The 12006-nt window shown below is 41.4% G+C and overlaps 1 protein-coding gene across 1 annotated transcript in view; it reads right to left on the bottom strand.

Moving 5' to 3' along the window:
• STK4 (serine/threonine kinase 4) overlaps nt 1-12006 on the bottom strand; it is a 90592-nt gene that overhangs the window by 29319 nt on the left and 49267 nt on the right. The window lies entirely within an intron of this gene.

The raw sequence follows: 12006 nt of genomic DNA, 5'->3' as shown, positions 1-12006 counted from the left end.
AAATCAACACCTACTACCCACAGGCATAACATATTTCCTTAGAAACAGACACCATTTCACATTTAAATGCAAGTGAAATCTAACACTTTTCCTGTCCAAAAACTTGGATGTCGAGAGCAATCAATAACACACAATGAGTTGTGTCTTTACAATACAATAAATTACCATTGATCAGCCTTCTCGCTGAATCATCTTCTCAATGCTGTCAACACTTCCTTACACTGTCAGCTCAAAATCTCAGTAACATTAGCATCGAATTCCAATGGTGAGATGAAGACAGGAAAAGACAGGCTTTCTACTCAGAATTATTGGTGCTTGGAGAGAACATGTCATCAAAGACAAAAGATGCTCAATTCTGTTGTATTTCGCTTGAGTGATGAAAAAGCACTGGGATTTTTAAGTAAATGTGGTCACATTTGGGGAGGGAAATGATATAAGTACTACATTTCAGGGAATGAGAAAAGTCCTGCACTATCTTCCTTCTTTCAAAGGCACTAGGCTACAAAAGCAAATACTACTTTCAGAATTCTAACAGAGAGTGTCTCTGGATGGGGGTGAGAAAACTGGCATAAACCTTTTCCCTATCTTTCTCAACATTTCATCTCCCAGGAATATGGGATTACTGACCTGCCAAGAGTCCATGTGAGAAAAAAATGGGAGAGGAAGTGGAGAAGAAAGACTGAAGAAAGGATCTGACAGCTCAAAGGAAGAAACGTGAAAAAAGATAGGTCTAGGTACACAGACCACAATTCAATGTCATGGCTGTGGATTCAACAGAAAAAAAAAATTACACTTACCGCAACTGAAAATGGAAAACTCTACTTTCTAGAGTAATAACTAATTCCCATTTTAAAGTATTTGGAAGCTTCTGATTGAGGACAAGTAAATGATACTAAACTTATAGTTGTTTTTCTTTTCTGACTTCAGACTTAGCAACATTAAAGTAACTGAGCAAATCTGGCTTCAGGTGTAATGAGATTCAAATTAAAGAAATTTCAGGTTCTGATTACAGCAAGTGGGAATCCCAGACCTCCAGGAATTCCTTCAGTTCTTAATACCAACCTGGCAACATTCTGGAGCATCTAACAATGTTTACTGGGACACTGATTACGCACGCTCCTGTGACACAGGTGTTATGGCTAAATTAGAATTTCATTAGTTTATATCACCAGCCCAAGACTGTAGCAGAGAGATATCGCCAAATCAGTCTATTCATTGTTAATAAAAGACAACATAACTACAAAAAAGAAAAAAAAAGTTACAGATATTTAAAGTATGTAACTTGCTTCTTAAAACTGAAAGGCTACAGCTATTAAATACCTTAAAAAACAAAAGTAGCAATTATAAAAAGTTTTGATCTATGTTTATGAACAGGTTTACAAAGTGATCAACTTGAAAACCACTACAAACAACCTAAACATCTATCAACAGAGGACTGGCTGGATAAACTATGGTACTTCTTCATGATATAATGCTAAAACATCAGGAAAAACGAAATAAGGACTATCCCTGTATACTGCTGTGGAGTAATTCCTAGGACATAGAGTTTAGTGACAACAGAAAAGCAGATGACAGTGTGTATCTTTATCTAAGAATGGGATATCTTCTGTGTATCTACTTAACCAAGAATGGGATATCTTAATGTGCATCTACTTATCTAAGAATGGAAGTAGAAATATCCATGTATTTGTATACTGTTGGCGAGTAATTCTGTTTTGTAGTTTGTCTTTGGAACCAATTAGTTTGTATAATTATAAAGTGAAACAGTAAAAAAGAATCTAAAAACAGATAGCAAATGAGAAAATAGCATGAGATGCTGAGGAAAACTGAACACTGGCAAGGTATTTTATAGCTTTAAAGAATTATCGTTCTTAATTTTTAAATGTATGATGATGGTATTATGGTTATTTTTTTAAAAGGGATCTTTTATAGATTCATATGGAAGTATTTAAAAATGAAATATGCCTGGAATTTGCTTCAGAATAACCATGCAGTAGGAGTGATAAGTAATAGAAGAGGAGGATTAGAGGAAATAAGAAGAGCCATGAGTTGATGGTTGTTATAGTCGAGTGACAGGCGCTTCATTAGAGCCTGTCTTACCAATGGAGGCAGGAATATTTGAGGATATGCATTTAAAAAACTCATCTTGAAACAAATGGACAATAAAATCCAAAGATAGAAAGTTTTAGGAGTGTTTCTTTTACTTCCATAAAATGGCAGATAAAGTTTCAAGTTGTAGATACTTGGGTTCCCAGAAAACATTAAGAAGCATCCTTGCTGCTGCTGCTGCTGCCGCTGCTGCTGCTAAGTCGCTTCAGTCGTGTCCGACTCTGTGCGACCCCAGAGACGGCAGCCCACCAGGCTCCCCTGTCCCTGGGGTTCTCCAGGCAAGAACACTGGAGTGGGTTGCCATTTCCTTTTCCAATGCATGAAAGTAAAAAGTGAAAGTGAAGTCGCTCAGTCGTGTCCGACTGTCCGACTCTTTGCGACCCCATGAACTGCAGCCTACCAGGCTCCTCCGTCCATGGGATTTTCCAGGCAAGAGTATTGGAGTGGGCTACCATTGCCTTCTCCGAAGAAGCATCCTTAGGAGTATTAATTTAAACATGAGCAAAGCAAACATTTCTGCCACCATATCAATCATGAATTTAAATTATAAATAAGACAGCAATAATTCTCATCACTCACCAAATGTCTAATTTCTAAAGAGTACAGCCAAAAGCAACAAGTGCCATCCAATAAAAAATGAGTAGCTGACTACGTCCTGACAGTTCAGGAAAGCTTAATAAAAGCCCAAAGAAATCTCTACTTAACAATCTGATTTGAAGGCCTGATCCAGGAAAGAATGCTTAAGATAGTCTCATAAAATCAGAGGTTTGTGTCACCCTCCAGGGAAAAAGTCAGGGCTAAAATATATCCTTCACTACCACAGAAAGCCATCCAAATGGTTTATAACTATGCACAGAATCCAAACAGTCGATCTTGTTCAGGTTCTGCTGATCAAATTAATTTTGAATTAACAGTCTGGTGGTTTTGTATCCTGCTGGACCCATTATCAGACAACATCAGAGGGCTGTTAGCTCTTTGTGCTGCACTGGATTCTATTTTTAATTTTCTCTGATATATCAAGGAAAAAAAATCTAAGAAGGTGCTAACTATTTCCAGAAAAACAAAAAGGGGGCACACTGGGAACTAATTTACTTCACCTGAAGGGCACACCATTTCCGTGTGCCCCCTTCCTCACACACCCACACCCACGTTCCGAACACCACGACTTATGACTTCTGTCTATTTCACACCCCTTCTGCCTCCACACACACACACTTCCCACCCTCTCTGTGTGTCTCAGCCTGCAGGGCCCTCTCCCTCCTCCAGCTGCAGAATTTCTGTTCATCTTTCAAAACACACTTCAGATGAGATTTCTTGATGCTGTCCTTGGGGTTCTTTTTCCTGAGGTTCTTGCTCCCTCTTCTGGGCTCCTACAGCATTTTTTTATAAATACTTTATGAACAGAGTCCCTTGGACTGCAAGGAGATCCAACCAGTCCACCCTAAAAGAAATCAGTCCTGGGTGCTCATTGGAAGGACTGATGTTGAAGCTGAAACTCCAATACTTTGGCCGCCTGATGCAAAGAGCTGACTCATTTGAAAAGACCCTGCCTGATGTTGGGAAAGATTGAAGGCAGGAGGAGAAGGGGATGACAGACGATGAGATGATTGGATGGCATCACTGACTCAATGGACATGAGTTTGGGTAAACTCTGGGAGTTGGTGATGGACAGGGAGGCCTGGCGTGCTGCGGTTCATGGGGTCACAAAGTCGGGCACGACTGAGCAACTGGACTGAACTGAACTATGAACAGAATTTACCAGAAGGGCCTAGAGAGAGGCCAAAAGAAGGTTAAGGGGACAGGCTCTGGAGCTGAATCCTTGCTCGGCCACTTACGATCTGTACAACTTTCATCAATGACTTATTCCCTTTAAGCCTCAGTGTTCTCATCCATAAAATGGCAATAATATTGCCTACCACCTGGAATGGTTATGAGAACTGAGCTAATGTTTATAAAGGACCTTAGACCTAAGCCTGGCACACAGTAAGTTCTCAAGGAATGTAAGCTATTATTAGCACAAGGTATTGAAATTATTTGATCACCTTTTTAAGCTACACTATGTGCTTTCTCAGGGTAATGGCTATATTTGTTGAATTAATTCAATTAACTAATGGCATTAAAGAATTATTACTCTTATTAATTTTTAAGAGTTAAGAGAATCAATTAATTCAGAGACTCTCTCTGAGGTTAACTGAAAAGTCCGTACTAACTATAAGCTAGGCGATTGCTAGGTGTTAGGAATATGAAGATAAATAAAATTCCCAGCCATCAAGGATCTTACAGTCTTGGCTACTCACACATAGAGGACTCAGTGTACACAGACTGAATGAGTATGTGGGGTCCAGTTACTATCAAGTCTTATTTAAAAGAATAAGTCGTAAGAAATCTGGAAACACTATTTGAATAAACAGGAAACTTACCCTTAGACCTTATATACTAAGAGCTGATAATCAGCAATCTTTGCAAAGTTACTAAGATTGAAAAGTACCGTGGTTCATCTAGGTCTGTGGAAGCTCTGGCTAACTCCATTTAGACTAAAACCAGGAAGAATTTTTAAAAGACATATCTCACTCTATTTTTTAAATTTAAGCAAGCAATATGTTACTATGGCAATACATTCTCACTGTAGAAACAGTTAAAACTGAAGTTCTTCTCCTCAAATGTAGTGACTCTTACCAAGTAGTTTCATATCCTTTTCTACCTATACAGCTGCATGTGTGCATAACAGAAATATGTAGCATGGTTTGTGGTTTTCAAAAAATGTATACAAATTATATCACACTGTTTGCATTATTCTGCATTTTATTATTACACACAAAAATTCCTATATAGACACAGGTGTCTTTCTCAGCTCTGTCCTCTGCAAGGCCTTCTCTTACACTCTCTCTTACTGTGCTCCTTTAAAACAATAATAGCCACTGTTATCTGAACTGGTAGATTATCTGACTTCATGTCTGTTTCCCTCACCACAGTCAAGTCCAGGAGAGCCTAGGGCTGCTCTGTCTTGTTCACCCCCCTTGGTATTGAGCCTCCTTAGACGAAAATACTACAGTGTGTTTTTGGAAGGTCCATGAGCCAAACCGGGTTTAAGTTGACAGCTTTTTGTGGCTTTTATGATGGCAAATGGAAGAGTTTGAATTCTCATAAAAGCAACATTCATTTCCAAAAACGCATGTGTTTATAGACTATAAAATACAAATTTTAGAGAATATTGCATTTACAAGTACATTTTATTTATACTTTAATCACTATTATGTCTCAAAAATTAAAGGAAATCTTTGTTGTTTTTTCAGCATAGCAAACAAGGCAATTCAATTTAAAAAATGCAACAAGAATTCAGTTGCAGATGAAAATAAGTTTTTTTGTCAGTATCAAATTCTGCCACTTTTGACTGATTAAATTACTTCCCATTTGCCATGTCTGGGCAAAAAAATTCATTTCAAAATAGCAATTGCCTTCACAGGAAGAAAGAGAATATCTTCTTTATAACTAAATACTGCCTGCTGGGAAATCAGAAAATCTCTGAAAGACCATTAAGGGGAACATGGCAGCTTGTCTGACACATACCCCTCTCTCTAAGCTTAGTGAGGTTACTCAGAACACTTTCTTCACTCAATGGATGGGCTCTTTCTTTGCCAGATGTCATTTAATATTTCCTTTTCTAAACCATTTATTTATTTGGCTGCACTGGGTCTTGGTTGCGACATGTGAACTCTTAACTGCAGCACATGGGATCTAGTTCCCTGACCAGGGATTGAACCCAGACTCCTGCATTGGAAGCACAGAGTCTCAGCCAGTGGACCACTAGGGAAGTCCCTGCCAGATGTCACTTTCACACATACATTTCTCTGATTTTAGGTTCCTCCAGTAAGAGTACAGGAGACTCAAAAGGGGAGTAGAAAGGAAATTTAAAAATCATGCAACGTTGTTAAAATATGGATTCATCCTGATTTCTGAATTTTTATAGCACCTAGTAGGAAAGAAGGTGGCTCAGCTGGTAAAGAATCCACCTACAATGAGGGAGACCTGGGTTCGATCCCTGGGTTGGGAACATCCCCTGGAGAAGGGAAAGGCTACCCACTCCAGTATTCTGGCCTGGAGAATTCCACGGACTGTATAGTCCATGGGGTCGCAAAGGGTTGGACACGACTGAGTGACTTTCGGTAGGGAAGAAAGAAGAAATTTGTAAGAACTTAGCAGGTTAGGATCATGCATAAGGTAGGTTAAAACACAGATTAACGGGTGCTGTCCCCAGAGCCTCTCAGTGTGTCTGGGGTGGGGTCTGAGAAGCTGCATTTCCAGCAAGTTTCCAGGTGATGCTGACACTGCTTGTCTGGGAATTGCACTTTGAGAAACACTATTTTAGACTACTGGGCTTCCCTGGTGGCTCAGATGGTAAAGGATCTGCCTCATGCAGGAGACCTGGGTTTGATCTCTGGGTTGGGAAGATCCCCTGGAGAAGGGAATGGCAACCCATGCCAGTATTCTTGCCTGGAGAATTCCATGGACAGAGGACTATTATTACTTAGACTAAGTACCTGATTACTTAGACTATTAAGTACTTGATTTGGGATTCAGGCCATACAGCAAGAGTACTGGGGCATTAAGAATAGTTTTCATCTGATCTTTGGAAAGTTTTGGTGCAGTAGCTTATGTATGGAAGAAGAAGCGGTAGTCACTCAGTTGTGTCTGACTCTCTGTGACCCCATGGATTGTAGCCCACCAGGCTCCTCTGTCCATGGAATTCTTCAGGTAAGGGAGTGGGGAGCCATTCCCTTCTCCAGGGGATCTTCCCAACCCAGGGATCGAACCCAAGTCTCCTGCACTGCAGGTGGAGTCTTTACCATCTGGGCCACCAGGGAAGCCCAGCTCAAGTACATCCTACCTCAATTTTCTCTCACTGCTTAGTCTGAAATTCTCTTAGAAGGGAATTCTCTTGAAATTTTCAAGGTAACATTAGAATAAAATTTTTTATGTCAGGATGGGGTGACTCAGACACAATGTGGACACATACAAACCCAAATGATTTAGACCAGGGAGTCCCCAGATCAAATGGCTCAGACGCCAGACAGGTCAGAAACTTAATACAAGTGAATGAAGCCGATAGTATCTTGAGGAGGACTGGGGTGGTCAGATCTGAAGAGACCAGCTTCTACTCAGCTCCATACAACCTATCAATCAAAAATGGATCTTGGCTCTAAAAAAGAACGCATCTGAGTCAGTTCTAATGAGGTGGATGAAACCGGAGCCTATTACTTAGAGTGAAGTGAGTCAGAAAGAGAAACAGCAACATCAAAACCAATTCACCAGTACAAACACCAACACACCAACGCATATATATGGAATTTAAAAAGACGGTAATGACAACCCTATATGCAAGGCAGCAAAGAGACACAGATATAAAGAACAGACTTTTGCACTATGTGGGAGAAGGTGAGGGTGGGATGATTTGACAGAACAGCACTGAAACATGTATATTACCATAAGTAAAAGAGATGACCAGGGCAAGTTTGATGCATGAAGCAGGGCACTCAAAGCTGGTGCTCTGGGACAACCCAGAGGGATGGGGTGGGAGGGGGGTTCAGAATGGGGAACACATGGGCACCCGTGGCTGATTCATGTCAATGTATGACAAAAACCACCACAATACTGTAAAGTAATTAGCCTCCAATGAAAATAAATAAATTAATTTTTAGAAAGGGTCTCTTGGACCTCCTTGGTGGTCCAGTGGTTAAGAACCCACCTGCCAACACAGGGGACATGGTTCTATCCTTGGTCCTGGAAGATTCCACATGTCTTGGAGCATGCAAACTCTTCACAGCAGCACAACTACTGAGTCCACTCTCTAGGGGCCCAAAGCCACAGCTACCAAAGCCCGTGCTCCACAACAAAAGAAGCCACCACAACGAGAAGCCCACTCGCCACAACTAGAGAAAGCCTGCATGCAGCCACAAAGACTCAGTGCAGCCAAAAATGCAAAAAAAAACCCACGTTTTTTTAAAAATGTAGGTCTGGGGTTTTCCTGGTGGCTCAGTGGTAAAGAGTCCCCCTGCAAGTTTAGGAAACATAGGTCCTATCCGTGATCTGGGAAGATCCCACAAGCCTCGAAGCAGATGAGCCCGTGCATCACAGCTACTGAGTCTGTGTTCTAGAGCCCGGGAGCCACAACTACTGAAGCCCAGGTGCCCTGGAGCCCGTGCTTGGCAACAAGAGAAGCCACGGCAATGCCTGTGCACTGCGACTAGAGAGTAGCCCCTGCTTGCCACAACTAGAGAAAAGCCTGCACAGCAAGGAAGTCTCAGCACAACCAAAAAGTTAATTAAAAAAAAATTTTTTTTAATGTAGGTCTGCCGGGGGCCAGCGTGAGGAATCCCACCCGTGAGAAGGTCATGCGGAAGAAAGCCTAACAAAACCCAAGGACGTGATCAGGCTTCAGGGATTCCCCCTGGAATTTCCTGAGCATCCACCCACCAAGACCAGAGTCCGCCTGCTTTACTGTGTTATGCTTTCCACCTACTCTTCTGTTATCAACAGGGGGCTGTCCCCCCACCACCTTTTTCTGGAAAAAATTAGAGCTTTTAGATAATAACTCTCCTGGGCATAATATGAGTGTTTCAATCCAAAAACCCCTCTGATGGCTTTCTAGCCTGCCTGTAGGACTCGTACAGCTGCGCATGTGATTGAGGCCTCCTGACCCCAGGAGGCACAGGAAGCTTAGAACATCCTAGGAATGTAGGGGCTTCCGAGGAGTCAAACTCATTAGAATAGGACTGATTAAAGGTTTCATTTGTTGAGCCAATACTTGCTGCCAAATTTTCATATCTTTTATTTGTAGAGATAGCTGGTATATAGAAAAACAGGTAGTAGCCCTGGTATTAGCAACACTACATCTTTGAGTTCAGTACTTTCTTTGTTACAACCCACTGCACCTTTGTTCTACAGGAATGTTACTTTATTTAGTACTTTGAGGGTGATACAGAGTAAAGAAAAAACACTTCTAGGGAAAAGGAGTTTGCTGGTTGATAGACAATTATCCAGGAAGAGAGCCATAAAAATGTTAACAGGCCTCTTGGCCAGAAGATAATGTAAACCACCTGAGACCTTTTGTATATGAGAGGGTATGCAAAAAGAAAGCCTTGTTTGTCTCAATGAGGGTCGGGACTGCTGCCCCTGCATAACTCTGCATATTCCATTATTTCTTTATGTACAACTTGGGGTATATAAGCTGATTTTGAAAAATAGTTTTGGGAGTCTTGCACCGATGCTGGGCTTCCCCATGTCGTTCTTTTCTCCCCTTTTTTGGCTGAATTCCCATCTGAAGCGGGGAGGCTCACCATGTCTACTTACTTGCCCTGGCTGCTAAGACCCACACGAAAGGGAGCCTAAGGCAGGGCACCCTTCGATATTCAAGTGGGTGCCGGTGGCCTAACATAGATGGTGCAAACCTCTTGTCTCGATACTATTTCTTCCTAATCTAATCTTATATCTCTAAATAAGTAAGTTTTCCTCGCCTATCCATCTCCCCTTCGAATCACCCTGGATCCACCGGGGCTGGACCCTGGCATAGGTCTTTTATGGTCAGCTCTTCCAAATTTTCAAAATAAGCTGGAGTTCCAACATTTTATGTAGAAGCTCTCAATTTTCAAACACAGGCAACTAACTTAAAATGTTTAAACACTGCATGCTGCTTAGTCACTTCAGTCATGTCTGACTCTGTGCAACCCCATAGACGGCAGCCCACCAGGCTCCCCCATCCCTGGGGTTCTCTAGGCAAGAACACTGGAGTGGGTTGCCATTTCCTTCTCCAATGCATGAAAGTGAAGTCGCTCAGTTGTATCCGACTTGTAGCGACCCCATGGACTGCAGCCCACCAGGCTCCTCTATCCATAGGATTTTCCAGGCAAGAGTACTGGAGTGGGGTGCCACTGCCTTCTCCAAACACTGCATAGGGCACACAGAAAGGTATGTGAGCTGGATGATGCCAGGTAATAACTTCTGGTAGGTCTCAGAACTTTCCTCCTGCACCAGCCGGGAAGAATACACGTTGGGCAACGTTCTGATCGAGTTTAGTCACTGTGCTCATAGGCACACTCACCCCAGTGGTCATCTGCTTCATCAATAAAAAGCTCTCCTTCTCTAAAGACCTACTAAAGCCCTTGTGCATAAGTAGCTTGCCTGTCCAAATAAATTCTCTGCCAGTGATCTGAGTTTGGGAAAACGATAGCAGAGAGGGATGAGTTCTTCAAACACAGGAACTGCAGATCCCAAATTAATGACTGAAGTGACCGGAATCTCAGGATCACTAACTAGACCTCAAGACTACTGATCTGAGGATGCTCAAACATCCTGTCACAACGGTGATGTGATTTGGCACCTGGAAACTGTTTCACTCGCTGAAAAAATCAGTCCTTTCAAAGACGTCTAAGACAACTGCAGAGGCAAGGTGGAATAGCAAACCTGATGATTCACGACTCCTGGGTCTACTCTAATTAATGATGGCAGCCTGGAACACTGTCTTAAGAAGGATTCTGAAGCTGAATCCTGACACGGTGGAAAACCATGACTGCCAAAGACCTAGAAGAGAGAAGTGGCAGCAGACAGACCTCTTTGGTTTAACAGGTACACTTGTGTTCACCAAATTTAGCTTTCCTATAGTGTATCAATATAGCAACCAATATAATATTTTCAAAACATAAGCAGGATCAAGTCACATCTTGCCAGTAGCTTTCCATTTTACTCAGAGTAAAAGCTGAAGTTATTATTATTACACAAAAAGCCCTATGTTATTTGACTCGTTATACCTGATCTCATTTCCTGCTACAGCACGTCCCCTTGATGCCATTCCAGACATTACCATTCACTTCACTATTCTGCCAACACACTAAGCAAATCGCTGCCTCGGGACTTTACACTTGCTATTCCAGCCACTCTGGATGGTCACAAAGCTCAGTCTCTTATCTTCTTACCAATGAGACCTTCCTCAACTCCTTATTTAAAACTGCGACATATTCACACACACTCACACACAGTCCCCTGCCCCTGCTTTTCCCCTTCCCTTCCCCACCAATCTCTCTCCTGCTCCATACCTTCTACAACACTTATCACTATCAGACACACTATTTTATGTTCTTATTTTTCTTCTTCTAAAATGAACCTCCATGAGGAATGGGTTTCTGATGGTTCTGTTCACCCCTACACCCTTAGCAAAGTGTCAGGCACATACTGGTACCCGAAGAGCTAATAAATAAATGAATGAAAAAATATATGAAAATAGCAGATGATGAGTAAATCAGTGAATAAACAAACAGATGATAAAAACAAAGGAACCTGGGTCCTAACATGGGTTCAGGGACTAATAGGTTAAGTAACTTCAGGTGAGTTATTCTGGACCTCAGAAGATTGTTATCCTTAGTTGTATAAACGTTGACATTCCTGCTACTCTACAAAAGCAGAAACTATGTTATAGAAGAATGACACCATTTCCTCTGGGCCAATTAGGAAGGCAGGAGAAAGCCAGGACTGGAAAGTCTCCCCAAGTCCAAACAGAATGCCCAAACTAAGCTCTTATAAACAACAACAAAATTATGATAGAATTGACAAATATAAAAACTAAATAATCCTAAAGACAAAATTCTAGAAAAGGAATGCAGACCCGTTAGCTTATTTTTTTCCACTTTTTTTTTTTTTACTGACTCTACTCACTAAATCTCTGCAAACATTAACAAGTGTCTGTGGTTAAAGGAGAATGTTCCACAGCACAAAAAGGAAAAACACACCCAGTTTTTCATAGGAAACTTTGGAATGATTTAATATTCATCCTCAGACAAAATTCAGAATAATCCTCTCAGAGAGCCTAATATTAAGATAGTGGTTAACCAAACAACAAAGACAAAATAA

Source organism: Budorcas taxicolor, chromosome 13, assembly GCF_023091745.1.
Source record: "Budorcas taxicolor isolate Tak-1 chromosome 13, Takin1.1, whole genome shotgun sequence".
Taxonomy (NCBI): domain Eukaryota; kingdom Metazoa; phylum Chordata; class Mammalia; order Artiodactyla; family Bovidae; genus Budorcas; species Budorcas taxicolor.
This window is presented reverse-complemented; position numbering and strand designations above follow the sequence as displayed.